At 52.5% G+C, this 19,990-nt stretch overlaps 1 pseudogene; it reads right to left on the bottom strand.

Moving 5' to 3' along the window:
- Positions 1-1,706: 1,706 nt before the first annotated feature.
- Positions 1,707-19,990, bottom strand: part of LOC127924570 (serine/threonine-protein kinase SMG1-like) — a 41,114-nt pseudogene continuing 22,830 nt past the window's right edge.

Genomic DNA, 19,990 nt, shown 5'->3' with positions numbered 1-19,990 from the left:
GAGAGAGGGAGGAAGGAGAGAGGGAGAGAAGGAGAGAGAGAGGAAGGAGAGAGGGAGGAAGGAGAGAGAGAGGAGAGGAGGAGAGGGGAAGACGGAGAGAGAGAGAGGAAGGAGAGAGAGAGGAAGGAGAGAGGGAGTAAGGAGAGAGGGAGGAAGGAGAGAGGGAGGAGACGGAGAGAGGGAAGAAGGAGAGAGAGAGGAAGGAGAGAGGGAAGACGGAGGAGAGAGAGGAAGGAGAGAGAGAGGAAGGAGAGAGGGAGTAAGGAGAGAGGAGGAAGGAGAGAGGGAGTAAGGAGGGAGGGAGGAAGGAGAGAGGGAGGAAAGAGAGAGGGGAGGAAGGAGAGAGGGAGGAAGGAGAGAGGGAGGAAGGAGAGAGGGAGGAAGGAGAGAGGGAAGAAGGAGAGAGGGAGGAAGGAGAGAGGGAGGAAGGAGAGAGGGAAGAAGGAGAGAGGGAGGAAGGAGAGAGGGAGGAAGGAGAGAGGAGAAGGAGAGAGGGAGGAAGGAGAGAGGGAAGAAGGAGAGAGGGAGTAAGGAGAGAGGGAGGAAGGAGAGAGGGAAGAAGGAGAGAGGGAGGAAGGAGAGAGGGAGGAAGGAGAGAGGGAGGAAGGAGAGAGGGAAGAAGGAGAGGGGAAGAAGGAGAGAGGGAGGAAGGAGAGAGGGAGGAAGGAGAGAGGGAGGAAGGAGAGAGGGAGGAAGGAGAGAGGGAGGAAGGAGAGAGGGAGGAAGGAGAGAGGGAGGAAGGAGAGAGGGAAGAAGGAGAGAGGGAGGAAGGAGAGAGGGAAGAAGGAGAGAGGGAGTAAGGAGAGAGGGAGGAAGGAGAGAGGGAGGAAGGAGAGAGGGAGGAAGGAGAGAGGGAGGAGAGAGAGAGGGAAGAAGGAGAGAGAGAGGAGAGGGAGTAAGGAGAGAGGGAGGAAGGAGAGAGGGAGGAGAGAGAGAGGGAAGAAGGAGAGAGGGAGTAGGAGAGAGAGGGAGGAGAGGAGAGAGAGAGTGAGGAGAGAGAGGGAGGAAGGAGAGAGGGAGGAAGGAGAGAGGGAGGAAGGAGAGAGAGAGTAAGGAGAGAGGAGGAAGGAGAGAGAGGAGGAAGGAGAGAGGAGAGGAAGGAGAGAGAGAGTAAGGAGAGAGGGAGGAAGGAGAGAGAGAGAAGGAGAGAGGGAGGAAGGAGAGAGGGAGGAAGGAGAGAGAGAGTAAGGAGAGAGGGAGTAGAAGAGAGAGAGAGTAAGGAGAGAGGGAGGAAGGAGAGAGGGAGGAAGGAGAGAGAGAGTAAGGAGAGAGAGAGTAAGGAGAGAGGGAGGAAGGAGAGAGAGAGTAAGGAGAGAGAGAGGGAGGAAGGAGGGAGGAAGGAGAGAGAGTAAGGGAGAGAGGAGGAAGGAGAGAGAGTAAGGAGAGAGGAGTAAGGAGAGGAAGGAAGAGAGAGGGAGGAAGGAGAGAGAGAGAGTAAGGAGAGAGAGTAAGGAGAGGGAGGAAGGAGAGAGAGAGTAAGGAGAGAGAGAGTAAGGAGAGAGGAGGAAGGAGAGAGGGAGGAAGGAGAGCGGTAGGAGGTAAGGTTGTATTGGGAACAAATGATGTGTGACATATGCTGAAGTTGAGTCGTGTCTTTCTCCCCATCTAAGCCTTACAGAGACGTATGCCTGTGTGTGTGTGTGTGTGTGTGTGTGTGTGTGTGTGTGTGTGTGTGTGTGTGTGTGTGTGTGTGTGTCTCTCCTTACATCAGAGACGTATGCCTGTGTGATGGGCGGTCCTCTAATGGGGTTGAAACGCTGTCCGATGCAGCGCACAACGGTGCTGAACACTCTCAGCAGGGGCGGCCAGTTTGGGCAGAGACACCGTGGGAGGGATGTCCTCGTCTACCGCTCGCCAGAACCCACGTGACCCAGGTCCTGGAGACAACGTGGGACAGGAAGTCCATAGATTTGTTCATGATGTTTCAAATGTAATGTTAATACAACAGGATGTCAGCGACACCAACATGTTCCACTGAAACAGTGTATTCAGACCCCTAGACTTATTCTACATGTTGTTGTGTTAAAACCCTAGACTTATTCTACATGTTGTGGTGTTAAACCCCTAGTTATTCTTATTCTACATGTTGTTGTGTTAAACCCCTAGACTTATTCTACATGTTGTTGTGTTAAACCCCTAGACTTATTCCGCATGTTGTTGTGTTAAACCCCTAGACTTATTCCGCATGTTGTGGTGTTAAACCCTAGACTTATTCTACATGTTGTGGTGTTAAACCCTAGACTTATTCTACATGTTGTGGTGTTAAACCCTAGACTTATTCTACATGTTGTGGTGTTAAACCCCTAGACTTATTCTACATGTTGTGGTGTTAAACCCCTAGACTTATTCTACATGTTGTTGTTAAACCCCTAGTTATTCTAATGTTGTGTTAAACCCTAGACTTATTCTACATGTTGTGGTGTTAAACCCCTAGACTTATTCTACATGTTGTGGTGTTAAACCCCTAGACTTATTCTACATGTTGTGGTGTTAAACCCCTAGACTTATTCTACATGTTGTGGTGTTAAACCCTAGACTTAGACTTATTCTACATGTTGTGGTGTTAAACCCCTAGACTTATTCTACATGTTGTTGTTAAACCCCTAGACTTATTCTACATGTTGTTGTTAAACCCCTAGACTTATTCTACATGTTGTGGTGTTAAACCCCTAGACTTATTCTACATGTTGTGGTGTTAAACCCTGTTGTTGTGTGTTAAACCCCTAGACTTATTCTACATGTTGTGGTGTTAAACCCCTAGACTTATTCTACATGTTGTGGTGTTAAACCCCTAGACTTATTCTACATGTTGTGTTAAACCCTAGTTATTCTACATGTTGTGGTGTTAAACCCCTAGACTTATTCCGCATGTTGTGGTGTTAAACCCCTAGACTTATTCCGCATGTTGTGGTGTTAAACCCCTAGACTTATTCCGCATGTTGTGGTGTTAAACCCCTAGACTTATTCCGCATGTTGTGGTGTTAAACCCCTAGACTTATTCCGCATGTTGTGGTGTTAAACCCCTAGACTTATTCCGCATGTTGTTGTGTTAAACCCCTAGACTTATTCTACATGTTGTGGTGTTAAACCCCTAGACTTATTCTTGTTGTGGTGTTAAACCCCTAGTCTTATTCTACATGTTGTGGTGTTAAACCCCTAGACTTATTCTACATGTTGTGGTGTTAAACCCTAGACTTATTCTACATGTTGTTGGTGTTAAACCCTAGACTTATTCTACATGTTGTGGTGTTAAACCCCTAGTCTTATTCTACATGTTGTTGTGTTAAAGCCTGAAATCTTAATGGATTAAATACATTTCCATTGATCATCCTTGATGTCACTACAACTTCATTCGAGTCCACCGGTGATCTGCTACCCAGAACTGTGTGTGTGTGTGTGTGTGTGTGTGTGTGTGTGTGTGTGTGTGTGTGTGTGTGTGTGTGTGTGTGTGTGTGTGTGTGTATAGTGGTGTTACTGACCTCTGCGTAGGCCTCCATGTCCTCTAGAAACTGTCCCAACAGCGTGGTGGAGAAGGTCAGGTCTGCTACCCAGAACTGTTCCAGGCTCTGCAGCCAGCCTGCACACACACACAGTTCACACACACACACACACACACACACACACACACACACAGTTCACACACACACACACACACACACACAGTTCACACACACACAGTTCACACACAGTTCACACACAGTTGACTTGTGTAAAACCAGAGGTGTCCAACTCATTTTGCCCCAGGGTCCGTATTCAGTGTTCAGAGGTCCGGATGGCTGCACTCTACTTATTACGTCCTTGCAGGCCATTTCCAGGAAACGACTCCACTATTGATAGTGTTGGGAATTTGATGGTCCTTGACTGCCAATAAACTATGAATATCGGTCCATAATCAGTTGCAATTTGGTTTTAATCCATTTAAACTATATGGAGTCTAACTCAAACCACCTGTGGGGTCCTGATTGGTTCCCCCGTGACAAAGCCTGGTGTAAAACATACACTGATGTCAACTACAGACCTGCAGACATCTGTCCAACCCCACTGAATTCTGATTATACATTCTATACTAAGAGGAAGATGGGAAAACGTGTGCGTCTACTCACCTGACACCTGCTGAGTCAGAGACTGTTTCTGTGTGTGGTCAATGTGCCAGCCCACCAAGATATCCACCGTATCCTGTCACACACAACAGGCAAGGGGTCAACACAACACACATACTTCACTGTAGACACTCTGGGGGACATTAAGAAGACCTGCTGGTAGAGACAGAGGGAGAGAACCAGGCAGGAGGAGACGAGGTAGAGAGAGAGGAGAGAACCAGGCAGGAGGAGACGAGGTAGAGAGAGAGGAGATAACCAGGCAGGAGGAGACGAGGTAGAGAGAGAGGAGAGAACCAGGCAGGAGGAGACGAGGTAGAGAGAGGGCAGGAGGAGGCAGGTAGAGGAGAGAGAACCAGGCAGGAGGAGACGAGGTAGAGAGAGAGGGAGAGAACAAGGCAGGATGAGACGAGGTAGAGAGAGAGGAGATAACCAGGCAGGAGGAGACGAGGTAGAGAGAGAGGGAGAGAACCAGGCAGGAGGAGACGAGGTAGAGAGAGAGGGAGAGAACCAGGCAGGAGGAGACGAGGTAGAGAGAGAGGAGATAACCAGGCAGGAGGAGACGAGGTAGAGAGAGAGGAGAGAACCAGGCAGGAGGAGACGAGGTAGAGAGAGAGGGAGAGAACCAGGCAGGAGGAGACGAGGTAGAGAGAGAGGAGAGAACCAGGCAGGAGGAGACGAGGTAGAGAGAGAGGGAGCCAGGCAGGAGGAGACAGGTAGGGGAGGAAGAGAAGAGAGGAGCCCAGGCAGGAGGAGACGAGGGAGAGAAAGAGGGAGACGAGCCAGGCAGTAGGAGGTAGAAAGAAACACCAGGCAGATGCTCACATTTGAGGAGACTGAAGTTGGAGCGCCAGGCAGTGTGTGTGTGTGTGAAAGAGGAGTGTGTGTGTGTGTGGTGTGTGTGAGAGTGTGTGCCACTCACTCTGAAGTTGAGTGCTGAAGACGTGTGTGTGTGTGTGTGTGTGGGTGTGTGTGGAGTGACGTGTGTGTGTGAGTGTGTGTGTGTGTGTGTGTGTGTGTGTGTGTGTGTGTGTGTGTTGTGAGAAGAGAGAACCAGACAGTCTGAAGAGGGTTGGTGCTGAAAGAGTGTGTGTGTGTGTGTGTGTGTGTGTGTGTGTGTGTGTGTGGCCACTCACTCTGAAGAAAGGTGCTGAAGACGTGTGTGTGTGTGTGTGTGTTGTGTGTGTTGGTGCTCAAGTGTGTGTGTGTGTGTGTGTGTGTGTGTGTGTGTGTGTGTGTGTGTGGCCACTGTGTGCTGAAGACGTGTGTGTGTGTGTGTGTGTGTGTGTGTGTGTGTGTGTGTGTGTGTGTGTGTGTGTGTGTGTGTGTGTGTGTGTGTGCCACTCACTCTGAAGTTGGTGCTGAAGACGTGTGTGTGTGTGTGTGTGTGTGTGTGTGTGTGTGGCCACTCACTCTGTGTTGGTGCTGAAGACGTGTGTGCCCCTGCTGCGGACGCTGTGGTGCGTGTGTGTGTGTGTGTGCCACTGTGTGTGTGTGTGTGTGGCCACTCACTCTGGAAGTTGGTGCTGAAGACGTGTGTGTGTGTGTGTGTGTGTGTGTGTGTGTGTGTGTGTGTGTGTGTGTGTGTGTGTGTGTGTGTGTGTGTGGCCCCTCACTCTGAAGTTGGTGCTGAAGACGTGTGTGTGTGTGTGTGTGTGTGTGTGTGTGTGTGTGTGTGTGTGGCCCCTCACTCTGAAGTTGGTGCTGAAGACGTGTGGGTAGCAGCGGGCCACCTGCAGGATGCAGCGGACGCTCTGACACAGCAGCTCCGGCGTGTCCAGGTTCTCCAGGATGGACTGCAGGCTACTCATCACCAGCTGACACAAAACATGACACAGACGGTCAGTTACCCACCCTGCCCCTCTCTCAACGTGACTGTCCCTAACAACAACCCTGGGGCTTATAACAAAACATGACAGACGGTCAGTTACCCACCCTGCCCCTCTCTCAACGTGACTGTCCCTAACAACAACCCTGGGATTATAACAAAACATGACACAGACGGTCAGTTACCCACCCTGCCCCTCTCTCAACGTGACAGTCCCTAACAACAACCCTGGGATTATAACAAAACATGACACAGACGGTCAGTTACCCACCCTGCCCCTCTCTCAACGTGACAGTCCCTAACAACAACCCTGGGATTATAACAAAACATGACAGACGGTCAGTTACCCACCCTGCCCCTCTCTCAACGTGACTGTCCCTAACAACAACCCTGGGACTTATAACAAAACATGACAGACGGTCAGTTACCCACCCTGCCCCTCTCTCAACGTGACTGTCCCTAACAACAACCCTGGGATTATAACAAAACATGACAGACGGTCAGTTACCCACCCTGCCCCTCTCTCAACGTGACCGTCCCTAACAACAACCCTGGGATTATAACAAAACATGACACAGACGGTCAGTTACCCACCCTGCCCCTCTCTCAACGTGACTGTCCCTAACAACAACCCTGGGATTATAACAAAACATGACACAGACGGTCAGTTACCCACCCTGCCCCTCTCTCAACGTGACCGTCCCTAACAACAACCCTGGGATTATAACAAAACATGACACAGACGGTCAGTTACCCACCCTGCCCCTCTCTCAACGTAACCGTCCCTAACAACAACCCTGGGATTATAACAAAACATGACACAGACGGTCAGTTACCCACCCTGCCCCTCTCTCAACGTGACTGTCCCTAACAACAACCCTGGGATTATAACAAAACATGACACAGACGGTCAGTTACCCACCCTGCCCCTCTCTCAACGTGACCCCTGTCCCTAACAACAACCCTGGGGGGCCCTAACAAAACTGACTGTGAGACGAACGGGGCAGACGGTCAGTTACCCTGCCCCTACTCACTATGAACTCTCCTCCTAACGTGACCGTTCCTCCTAACAACAACCCTGGTTATAACAAAACATGACACAGACTGTGAGACCCACCCTGCCCCTCTCTCCGTGACCGTCCCTAACAACAACCCTGGGATTATAACAAAACATGACACAGACGGTCAGTTACCCAGGGCCCTGCCCCTCCTCACTGTGAGACCCTAACAACAACCCTGGGATTATAACAAAACATGACACACGGTAGTTAACACCCTGCCCCTCCTCAACGTGAGACACTCCCTAACAGGGCCCTGGGATTATAACAAAACATGACACAGACGGTCAGTTACCCACCCTGCCCCTCTCTCAACGTGACTGTCCTAACAACAACCCTGGGATTATAACAAAACATGACACAGACGGGGCCCACCCTGCCCCTCCTCTGTGAGTCACTAACAACAACCCTGGGATTATAACAAAACATGACACAGACGGTCAGTTACCCACCCTGCCCCTCTCTCACGTGACTGACACTAACAACAACCCTGGGATTATAACAAAACATGACACAGACGGTCAGTTACCACCCTGCCCCTCTCTCAACGTGACCTGTCCTACTAACAACAACCCTGGGATTATAACAAAACATGACACAGGGTCAGTTACCCACCCTGCCCCTCTCTCAACGTGACCTCCTACTCCCACTAACAACAACCCTGGGATTATAACAAAACATGACACAGACGGAGTTACCCACCCTGCCCCTCTCTCAACGTGACTGTCCCTAACCAACCCTGGGATTATAACAAAACATGACACAGACGGTCAGTTACCCACCCTGCCCCTCTCTCCTACTGTGACTGTCCCTAACAACAACCCTGGGATTATAACAAAACATGACACAGACGGTCAGTTACCCACCCTGCCCCTCTCTCACGTGACCGACACTAACAACAACCCTGGGATTATAACAAAACATGACACAGACGGTCAGTTACCCACCCTGCCCCTCTCTCAACGTGACCGTCCCTAACAACAACCCTGGGATTATAACCTCCTACTGTGAGACCCACCCTGAACAGGGCCCTGACAGTTCCTCCTACCCTGGGATTATAACAAAACATGACACAGACAGGGTTACCCACCCTGCCCCTCTCTACGTGTGTCCCCTAGACAACCCCTGGTTCCTCCTACAAAACATGAACAGGGGCCCTGGTTCACTGTTACCCACCCCTGGTTCCTCCTACTGTGAGACCCTAACAACAACCCTGGGATTATAAACAAAACTGACAGACACTATGTCAGTTACCCACCCTGCCCCTCTCCTCAACGTTCCCCTGTCCCTACTAACAACAACCCTGGGATTATAACAAAACATGACACAGACGGGCCCTGCCCCTCCTACTGTGACTGACCCTAACAACAGGGCCCTGGGATTATGTGAACAAAACCCTGGTTCCTCCTAGAGACACTGATCTAGGATCAGGCACCCCTGTTCAATGTCATCTTATTCATTGTGATCAAAATGAGTCAAAATGATCCCAAGTTCCTCCTACTGTGAGACACTATGAACAGGGCCCTGGTTCCTCCTACTGTGAGACACTATGAACGGGGCCCTGGTTCCTCCTACTGTGAGACACTATGAACAGGGCCCTGGTTCCTCCTACTGTGAGACACTATGAACAGGGCCCTGGTTCCTCCTACTGTGAGACACTATGAACAGGGCCCTGGTTCCTCCTACTGTGAGACACTATGAACGGGCCCTGGTTCCTCCTACTGTGAGACACTATGAACAGGGCCCTGGTTCCTCCTACTGTGAGACACTATGAACAGGGCCCTGGTTCCTCCTACTGTGAGACACTATGAACAGGGCCCTGGTTCCTCCTACTGTGAGACACTATGAACGGGGCCCTGGTTCCTCCTACTGTGAGACACTATGAACTGTGAGGGGCCCTGGTTCCTCCTACTGTGAGACACTATGAACAGGGCCCTGGTTCCTCCTACTGTGAGACACTATGAACAGGGCCCTGGTTCCTCCTACCTGCATGACAGGTGAGAAGGCCTTCCTCTCTCCTGCTGAGACACTCCAGGGCTCGGTAGGCTGCCACCAGGTACAGCAGCCTGACCTGTCCCGGGCCCTGGAGCTGAACTTGACAAACATCCACTTGAAGATGGCTCTGTTTCATAGCTCAGAGACACTGCACAGGGCCCTGGCATCCTCCTACCTGAGACAGCTCTGACAGCCCTGGTTCCTCCTACAGGGAGAGAGGAGAGAGACAGGGGCCCTGGTTCCTCCTAGTGAGACAGGAGAGACAGGGCCCTGGTTCCTCCTAGAGAGAGAGAGAGAGAGGGGAGAGGCAGGAGAGACTAGAGGAGGAGGGCCCTGGCAGGAGAGAGAGAGGAAGGAGAGGCCCTGGTTCCTCCTAGAGAGAGGAGAGGAGGGCCCTGGAGAGAGAGAGGAGAGGCAGGAGAGAGAGGGGCCCTGGAGAGGCCTACTGAGAGACAGGAAGGAGAGGCAGGAGAGAGAGAGGAGAGGAGGCAGGAGAGAGAGAGGTGAGAGGCAGGAGAGAGAGGGCCCTGGTTCCTCAGGAGAGACAGGGAGGAGAGGGGAGAGAGGTTCTACTGTGAGACACTATGAACAGGGCCCTGGTTCCTAGAGAGAGAGAGGCAGAGAGAGAGGCCCTGAGAGAGAGAGTGAGAGAGAGGAGAGAGAGGAGAGGAGAGAGAGAGGAGAGAGAGAGGAGAGGAGAGGCAGGAGAGACAGAGGAGAGGAGAGGCAGGAGAGAGAGAGAGAGGAGAGGCAGGAGAGAGAGAGGGAGGCAGGAGAGAGAGAGAGAGAGAGGCAGGAGAGAGAGAGAGAGAGAGAGGAGGGAGACAGGGAGAGAGAGAGACACTAGAGACAGGGCCCTGGACCCGGGGAGCGCGAGAGAGAGAAGAGAGACAGGGGAGCGCGAGAGAGAGAGATGACAGGGGAGCGCGAGAGAGAGAGAGAGACAGGGAGCGCGAGAGAGAGAGAGAGACAGAGAGACAGGGGAGCGAGACAGAGAGAGAGAGAGAGAGACAGGGGAGCGCGAGAGAGAGAGAGAGAGACAGGGGAGAGAGAGAGAGAGAGAGAGACAGGGGAGCGAGAGAGAGAGAGAGAGAGACAGGGGAGCGAGAGAGAGAGAGAGAGAGAGGGGAGCGCGAGAGAGAGAGAGAGAGACAGAGAGAGAGAGAGAGAGACAGGGGAGCGCGAGAGAGAGAAGAGAGACAGGGGAGCGAGAGAGAGACAGAGAGAGAGAGAGAGAGAGAGAGAGAGGGAGAGAGAGAGAGAGAGAGAGAGGGGAGCAGGGGAGAGAGAGAGAAGAGAGACAGGGGAGCGAGAGAGAGAGAGAGAGACAGGGGAGCGCGAGAGAGAGAGAGAGAGACAGGGGAGCGGAGAGAGAGAGGAGAGAGAGACAGGGGAGCGAGAGAGAGAGAGGACAGACAGGGGAGCGAGAGAGAGAGAGGACAGACAGGGGAGCGAGAGAGAGAGAGGACAGACAGGGGAGCGAGAGAGAGAGAGGGAGAGACAGGGGAGCGAGAGAGAGAGAGGACAGACAGGGGAGCGAGAGAGAGAGAGGAGAGACAGGGGAGCGAGAGAGAGAGAGAGGAGAGACAGGGGAGCGAGAGAGAGAGGAGAGACAGGGGAGGGAGAGAGGAGAGGAGAGACAGGGGAGCGCAAGAGAGAGAGGAGAGAGACAGGAGAGCGAGAGAGAGAGGAAAGACAGGAGAGAGAGAGAGAGGAGAGACAGGGGAGAGAGAGAGGAGAGACAGGGGAGTCAGTACAAACCAACACACAACCTGACAAAGATCCTAAAACATCTAAAAAGGTCTCCATTGTCTGGAAGGCTGGTCTCCATTTAACACCCATCTAAACATGGCCTCTAGAAATGAAGGCTGGTCTCCATTTAACACCCATCTAAACACGGCCTCTAGAAATGAAGGCTGGGCGATATATTAAAGTCATTTGAAGGTATTAGCACGATGTTCCAAATGCCGTATCACAAGAATCAAGTTGTTTGTTTTATGAGCGTCTGTCTTTTTGGTCTCGTCTCCTTCACTCCTTCTGTGCTGTGACACCAAGCCCCTCCTCCTTCTGGCTGTGACACCAAGCCCCTCCTCCTTCTGGCTGTGACACCAAGCCCCTCCTCCTTCTGGCTGTGACACCAAGCCCCTCCTCCTTCTGGCTGTGACACCAAGCCCCTCCTCCTTCTGGCTGTGACACCAAGCCCCTCCTCCTTCTGGCTGTGACACCAAGCCCCTCCTCCTTCTGGCTGTGACACCAAGCCCCTCCTCCTTCTGGCTGTGACACCAAGCCCCTCCTCCTTCTGGCTGTGACACCAAGCCCCTCCTCCTCCTGTGCTGTGACACCAAGCCCCTCCTCCTCCTGTGCTGTGACACCAAGCCCCTCCTCCTCCTGTGCTGTGACACCAAGCCCCTCCTCCTCCTGGCTGTGACACCAAGCCCCTCCTCCTTCTGTGCTGTGACACCAAGCCCCTCCTCCTGGCTGTGACACCAAGCCCCTCCTCCTGTGCTGTGCCGAGACACCAGCGGAGAGCCCTCCCTCCTTCTGGCTGTGACACCAAGCCCCTCCTCCTCTGTGCTGTGACACCAAGCCCCTCCTCCTGTGCTGTGACACCAAGCCCCTCCTCCTCCTGGCTGTGACACCAAGCCCCTCCTCCTCCTGGCTGTGACTCCTCCTCCTGTGCTGTGACACCAAGCCCCTCCTCCTCCTGGCTGTGACACCAAGCCCCTCCTTCTGTGCTGTGACACCAAGCCCCTCCTCCTTCTGGCTGTGACAGGGGAGCCCCTCCTCCTTCTGTGCTGTGACACCAAGCCCCTCCTCCTGTGCTGTGACACCAAGCCCCTCCTCCTCCTGGCTGTGACACCAAGCCCCTCCTCCTCCGTGCTGTGACACCAAGCCCCTCCTTCTGTGCTGTGACACCAAGGCTGTGCTGTGACACCAAGCCCCTCCTTCTGGCTGTGACACCGAGCCCCTCCTCCTTCTGTGCTGTGACACAAGCCCCTCCTCCTTCTGGCTGTGACACCAAGCCCCTCCTCCTTCTGGCTGTGACACCAAGCCCCTCCTCTTCTGTGCTGTGACACCAGAGCCCCTCCTCCTTCTGTGCTGTGACACCAAGCCCCTCCTCCTTCTGTGCTGTGACACCAAGCCCCTCCTCCTTCACCAAGCCCCTGTGCTGTGACACCAAGCCCCTCCTCCTTCTGTGCTGTGACACCAAGCCCCTCCTCCTGTGCTGTGACACCAAGCCCCTCCTCCTTCTGGCTATGACACCAAGCCAATCCTTCGATGCTGTGACACCAAACCCCTCCTCATTCTGTGCTGTGACACCAAGTCCCCTCCTACTCCTGTGCTGTGACACCAAGCCCCTCCTCCTCCTGTGCTGTGACACCAAGCCCCTCCTCCTTCTGTGCTGTGACACCAAGCCCCTCCTCCTTCTGTGCTGTGACACCAAGCCCCTCCTCATTCTGTGCTGTGACACCAAGCCCCTCCTCATTCTGTGCTGTGACACCAAGTCCCTCCTCCTCCTGTGCTGTGACACCAAGTCCCTCCTCCTCCTGTGCTGTGACACCAAGCCCCTCCTCCTCCTGTGCTGTGACACCAAGCCCCTCCTCCTCCTGTGCTGTGACACCAAGCCCCTCCTCCTCCTGTGCTGTGACACCAAGCCCCTCCTCCTCCTGTGCTGTGACACCAAGCCCCTCCTCCTCCTGTGCTGTGACACCAAGCCCCTCCTCCTCCTGTGCTGTGACACCAAGCCCCTCCTCCTCCTGTGCTGTGACACCAAGCCCCTCCTCCTCCTGTGCTGTGACACCAAGCCCCTCCTCCTCCTGTGCTGTGACACCAAGCCCCTCCTCCTCCTGTGCTGTGACACCAAGCCCCTCCTCCTCCTGTGCTGTGACACCAAGCCCCTCCTTCTGTGCTGTGACACCAAGCCCCTCCTCCTTCTGTACTGTGACACCAAGCCCCTCCTCCTGTGCTGTGACACCAAGCCCCTCCTCATTCTTGCTGTGACACCAAGCCCCTCCTCCTCCTGTGCTGTGACACCAAGCCCCTCCTCCTCCTGTGCTGTGACACCAAGCCCCTCCTCCTCCTGTGCTGTGACACCAAGCCCCTCCTCCTCCTGTGCTGTGACACCAAGCCCCTCCTCCTCCTGTGCTGTGACACCAAGCCCCCTCCTTCTGTGCTGTGACACCAAGTCCCTCCTTCTGTGCTGTGACACCAAGCCCTCCTTCTGTGCTGTGACACCAAGCCCCTCCTCCTCCTGTGCTGTGACACCAAGCCCCTCCTCCTCCTGTGCTGTGACACCAAGCCCCTCCTCCTTCTGTGCTGTGACACCAAGCCCCTCCTCCTTCTGTGCTGTGACACCAAGTCCCTCCTCCTTCTGTGCTGTGACACCAAGCCCCTCCTCCTCTGTGATGTGACACCAAGCCCCTCCTCCTCCTGTGCTGTGACACCAAGCCCCTTCTCCTCCTGTGCTGTGACACCAAGCCCCTCCTCCTCCTGTCTGTTATACTAGCCGTCTAGTCTGTTATACTAGAGCTCTAGTCTGTTATACTAGCGCCGTCTAGTCTGTTATACTAGCGCCCTAGTCTAGTCTGTTATACTAGCGCCGTCTAGTCTGTTATACTAGCGCCGTCTAGTCTGTTATACTAGCGCCGTCTAGTCTGTTATACTAGCGCCGTCTAGTCTGTTATACTAGCGCCGTCTAGTCTGTTATACTAAAGTCTAGTCTGTTATACTAAGCGTCTAGTCTATACTAGCGCCGTCTAGTCTGTTATACTAAGCCCTAGTCCTCCCGTCTGTCTGTTATACTAGCGCCGTCTCGTCTGTTATACTAGCGCCGTCTCGTCTGTTATACTAGCGCCGTCTCCTGTCTGTTATACTAGCCCCTCCTCTCCTGTCTGTTATACTAGCGCCGTCTCGTCTGTTATACTAGCGCCGTCTGTCTGTTATACTAGCCCCCTCCTGTTATACTAGCGCCGTCTCGTCTGTTATACTAGCCCGTCTGTCTGTTATACTAGCGCTCCTCTGTTATACTAGCCTCCTCGTCTGTTATACTAGCCCCTCTCGTCTGTTATACTAGCCCCCGTCTCGTCTGTTATACTAGCCCCTCCTCTGTTATACTAGCCGTCTCGTCTGTTATACTAGCCGTCTCGTCTGTTATACTAGCCGTCTCGTCTGTTATACTAAATGTCTGTCTGTTATACTAGCCCTCGTCTGTTATACTAGCCGTCTCGTCTGTTATACTAGCCGTCTCGTCTGTTATACTAGCCGTCTCGTCTGTTATACTAGCCGTCTCGTCTGTTATACTAGCCGTCTCGTCTGTTATACTAGCCGTCTCGTCTGTTATACTAGCCGTCTCGTCTGTTATACTAGCCGTCTCGTCTGTTATACTAGCCGTCTCGTCTGTTATACTAGCCGTCTCGTCTGTTATACTAGCCGTCTCGTCTGTTATACTAGCCGTCTCGTCTGTTATACTAGCCGTCTCGTCTGTTATACTAGCCGTCTCGTCTGTTATACTAGCCGTCTCGTCTGTTATACTAGCCGTCTCGTCTGTTATACTAAATGTCTAGTCTGTTATACTAAATGTCTAGTCTGTTATACTAAATGTCTAGTCTGTTATACTAGCCGTCTAGTCTGTTATACTAGCCGTCTAGTCTGTTATACTAGCCGTCTAGTCTGTTATACTAGCCGTCTAGTCTGTTATACTAGCCGTCTAGTCTGTTATACTAGCCGTCTAGTCTGTTATACTAGCCGTCTCGTCTGTTATACTAGCCGTCTCGTCTGTTATACTAGCCGTCTCGTCTGTTATACTAGCCGTCTCGTCTGTTATACTAGCCGTCTCGTCTGTTATACTAGCCGTCTCGTCTGTTATACTAAATGTCTAGTCTGTTATACTAAATGTCTAGTCTGTTATACTAAATGTCTAGTCTGTTATACTAAATGTCTAGTCTGTTATACTAAATGTCTAGTCTGTTATACTAAATGTCTAGTCTGTTATACTAAATGTCTAGTCTGTTATACTAAATGTCTAGTCTGTTATACTAGCGGTGTCTAGTCTGTTATACTAGCGGTGTCTAGTCTGTTATACTAGCGGTGTCTAGTCTGTTATACTAAATGTCTAGTCTGTTATACTAAATGTCTAGTCTGTTATACTAGCTGTCTAGTCTGTTATACTAGCCGTCTAGTCTGTTATACTAAATGTCTAGTCTGTGTTTTATAAATGTGCAATGAGCATAAAACACAGTTTATAGAAGAATTGGCATATAGAAGGAATTGGCAACTCGTTCTCATTCTGAGAGATAAACATCTTATCCAGGTAGGCCCCTTAACTTCAACATCAAAAGGAAGTGACCAGACTGTTGGAGACAGACAGGAAGTGACCAGACTGTTGAACAGTTGGAGACAGACAGGAAGTGACCAGACTGTTGGAGACAGACAGGAAGTGACCAGACTGTTGAACCAGACTGACCAGACTGTTGAACAGTTGGAGACAGACAGGAAGTGACCAGACTGTTGAACAGTTGGAGACAGACAGGAAGTGACCAGACTGTTGAACAGTTGGAGACAGACAGGAAGTGACCAGACTGTTGAACAGTTGGAGACAGACAGGAAGTGACCAGACTATTGAACAGTTGGAGACAGACAGGAAGTGACCAGACTGTTGAACAGTTGGAGACAGACAGGAGGGTGTATTCATAACAGTTCAACTGTTCTAGCTTGTTATGAACAAGCGAATAGCTCCAGGTTGGCCTGACCTATTACGATATGCTGGCTACCCACCAGCACGTGGGCTAATGCTGCAGAGATCGCTGATCAGATCTGTGGTAATGGTCTGTAACGTCTGCTACCAGAAGTCAGTCATTTTTAGTGGATGTGCATTATGCACGCTTCTGCTTAGAAGTATTTACAACAAAAAAAAGGACATTTTTCATAGACTTGTCACTGATCTGGCTTTTAAGTCTTATTGCAGAAAAGCAGGTTAAACTATATTTTTTATTAAATCATTAATTGATTAGTGGGTCTTGCGGAAGGCTTGTGTAATTAAACCCAGGTTAAATACAAGCCTTCCGCAAGACCCACTAATCAATTAATGATTTAATAAAAAATATAGTTTGAATTCATTAGATTATTCCTGACTGTTTGAAATGCTGTGTGTGGATCTTTAAAAATCACACAACGACACTTAGATGTTTTTATTTAACAAGGCAAGTCAGATAAGAACAACTCCTTCATTACAATGACGGCTCACCCCGGTTAAACCCTGACCTGGGTAACGCTGTGCCAATTGTGCCCCGTCGCACGGCCCATTGACGGCTCACCCCGGTTAAACCCTGACCTGGGTGACGCTGGGCCAATTGTGCCCCGTCGCACGGCCCATTGACGGCTCACCCCGGTTAAACCCTGACCTGGGTGACGCTGGGCCAATTGTGCCCCGTCGCACGGCCCATTGACGGCCCACCCCGGTTAAACCCTAACCTGGGTAACGCTGGGCTAATTGTGCCCCGTCGCACGGCCCATTGACGGCCCATCCCGGTTAAACCCTGACCTGGGTGACGCTGGGCCAATTGTGCCCCGTCGCACGGCCCATTGACGGCCCACCCCGGTTAAACCCTAACCTGGGTAACGCTGGGCTAATTGTGCCCCGTCGCACGGCCCATTGACGGCCCACCCCGGTTAAACCCTGACCTGGGTGACGCTGGGCTAATTGTGCTGCGTCGCACGGCCCGTTGACGGCCCACCCCGGTTAAACCCTAACCTGGGTAACGCTGGGCTAATTGTGCCCCGTCGCACGGCCCATTGACGGCCCACCCCGGTTAAACCCTGACCTGGGTGACGCTGGGCTAATTGTGCTGCGTCGCACGGCCCGTTGACGGCCCACCCCGGTTAAACCCTAACCTGGGTGACGCTGGGCCAATTGTGCCCCGCCGATGCGGGACTCTTGTCCAGTTGTGATACAGCCTGGAATCAAACCAGGGTGTCTGCAGTGACGCCTCTACCACTGAGATGCAGGTCCTTAAACAGCTGTGATACAGTCTGGACTGGAACCAGGGACTGTAGTGACTCTTCTACCACAGAGACATGAAGACCAGAGACATAAAGACCAGAGACATAAAGACCAGAGACATAAAGACCAGAGACATAAAGACCAGAGACATAAAGACCAGAGACATAAAGACCAGAGACATAAAGACCAGAGACATAAAGACCAGAGACATCAAGACCAGAGACATCAAGACCAGAGACATCAAGACCAGAGACATCAAGACCAGAGACATCAAGACCAGAGACATCAAGACCAGAGACATCAAGACCAGAGACATCAAGACCAGAGACATCAAGACCAGAGACATCAAGACCAGAGACATCAAGACCAGAGACATCAAGACCAGAGACATCAAGACCAGAGACATAAAGACCAGAGACATCAAGACCAGAGACATCAAGACCAGAGACATCAAGACCAGAGACATAAAGACCAGAGACATAAAGACCAGAGACATAAAGACCAGAGACATAAAGACCAGAGACATAAAGACCAGAGACATAAAGACCAGAGACATAAAGACCAGAGACATAAAGACCAGAGACATAAAGACCAGAGACATAAAGACCAGAGACATAAAGACCAGAGACATAAAGACCAGAGACATAAAGACCAGAGACATGAAGACCAGAGACATGAAGACCAGAGACATGAAGACCAGAGACATGAAGACCAGAGACATGAAGACCAGAGACATGACCATTTCAGATGGAGACTCTTTGGCTCTGATGGGGAACCTCCTCTTACCTTTCATTCAAAATATCATTCAGGGTACTGAGGATCGTATCCAACTGTTTCACCAGGGCCTGGTGGGAGAGAGGGGGGAGAGAGAGGGGGGCGAGAGAGAAGGGGAGGGCGAGAGGGGGAGGGCGAGAGAGAGAAGGGGAGAGGGGCGAGAGAGAAAAGGGGGAGGGCGAGAGAGGGGGCGAGAGAGAAGGGGGCGAGAGAGAAGGGGGAGAGAGGGGGGCGAGAGAGAGAAGGGGAGGGCGAGAGAGAGAGGGGAGGGCGAGAGAGAGAGGGGAGGGCGAGAGAGAGAGAGGGAAGGGCGAGAGAGAGAAGGGGAAGGGCGAGAGAGAGAAGGGGGGGGAGAGAGAGAGAGAGGGCGAGAGAGAAGGGGAGGGCGAGAGAGAGAAGGGGGAGGGCGAGAGAGAAAAGGGGGAGGGCGAGAGAGAGAAGGGGGAGCGAGAGAGAGAGAAGGGGGAGAGAGGAACACAATCAGTGTCAAACAGGGAGAGAACACCGTTCTACCACTACCCCCAGTCTAAACACAGCCAAGAGTAGTGCACTACCCCCAGTCTAAACACAGCCAAGAGTAGTGCACTACCCCCAGCTAAACACAGCCAAGAGTAGTGCACTACCCCCAGTCTAAACACAGCCAAGAGTAGTGCACTACCCCCAGTCTAAACACAGCCAAGAGTAGTGCACTACCCCAGTCTAAACACAGCCAAGAGTAGTGCACTACCCCCAGTCTAAACACAGCCAAGAGTAGTGCACTACCCCAGTCTAGACACAGCCAAGAGTAGTGCACTACCCCCAGTCTAAACACAGCCAAGAGTAGTGTACTACCCCCAGTCTAAACACAGCCAAGAGTAGTGCACTACCCCCAGTCTAAACACAGCCAAGAGTAGTGCACTACCCCCAGTCTAAACACAGCCAAGAGTAGTGCACTACCCCCAGTCTAAACACAGCCAAGAGTAGTGCACTACCCCCAGTCTAAACACAGCCAAGAGTAGTGCACTACCCCCAGTCTAAACACAGCCAAGAGTAGTGCACTACCCGGGGCCCTACAGTAGTGCACTACCCGGGGGCCCTACAGTAGTGCACTACCCGGGGGCCCTACAGTAGTGCACTACCCGGGGGCCCTACAGTAGTGCACTACCCGGGGGCCCACAGTAGTGCACTACCCGGGGGCCTACAGTAGTGCACTACCCGGGGGCCTACAGTAGTGCACTACCCGGGGCCCTACAGTAGTGCACTACCCGGGGCCCTACAGTAGTGCACTACCCGGGGCCCTACAGTAGTGCACTACCCGGGGCCCTACAGTAGTGCACTACCCGGGGCCCTACAGTAGTGCACTACCCGGGGCCCTACAGTAGTGCACTACCCGGGGCCCTACAGTAGTGCACTACCCGGGGCCCTACAGTAGTGCACTACCCGGGGCCCTACAGTAGTGCACTACCCGGGGCCCTACAGTAGTGCACTACCCGGGGCCCTACAGTAGTGCACTACCCGGGGCCCTACAGTAGTGCACTACCGGGGCCCTACAGTAGTGCACTACCCGGGGCCCTACAGTAGTGCACTACCCGGGGGCCTACAGTAGTGCACTACCCGGGGCCCTACAGTAGTGCACTACCCGGGGCCCTACAGTAGTGCACTACCCGGGGCCCTACAGTAGTGCACTACCCGGGGCCCTACAGTAGGGGCCCCTACAGTGCACTACCCGGGGCCCTACAGTAGTGCACTACCCGGGGCCCTACAGTAGTGCACTACCCGGGGCCCTACAGTAGTGCACTACCCGGGGCCCTACAGTAGTGCACTACCCGGGGCCCTACAGTAGTGCACTACCCGGGGCCCTACAGTAGTGCACTACCCGGGGCCCTACAGTAGTGCACTACCCGGGGCCTACAGTAGTGCACTACCACTGGGCCCTACAGTAGTGCACTACCCAGATAGATACAGTAGATTGACCTCACCACTGATGTCAGAGTGATAAACTACCCAGATAGATGGATATGATTGATGACCTCACCACTGATGTCAGAGTGATAAACTACCCAGATAGATGGATATGATTGATGACCTCACCACTGATGTCAGAGTGATAAACTACCCAGATAGATGGATATGATTGATGACCTCACCACTGATGTCAGAGTGATAAACTACCCAGATAGATGGATATGATTGATGACCTCACCACTGATGTCAGAGTGATAAACTACCCAGATAGATGGATATGATTGATGACCTCACC

This window comes from Oncorhynchus keta, unplaced genomic scaffold, assembly GCF_023373465.1.
Source record: "Oncorhynchus keta strain PuntledgeMale-10-30-2019 unplaced genomic scaffold, Oket_V2 Un_contig_4301_pilon_pilon, whole genome shotgun sequence".
In the NCBI taxonomy this organism is placed as follows: Eukaryota; Metazoa; Chordata; class Actinopteri; order Salmoniformes; family Salmonidae; genus Oncorhynchus; species Oncorhynchus keta.
This window is presented reverse-complemented; position numbering and strand designations above follow the sequence as displayed.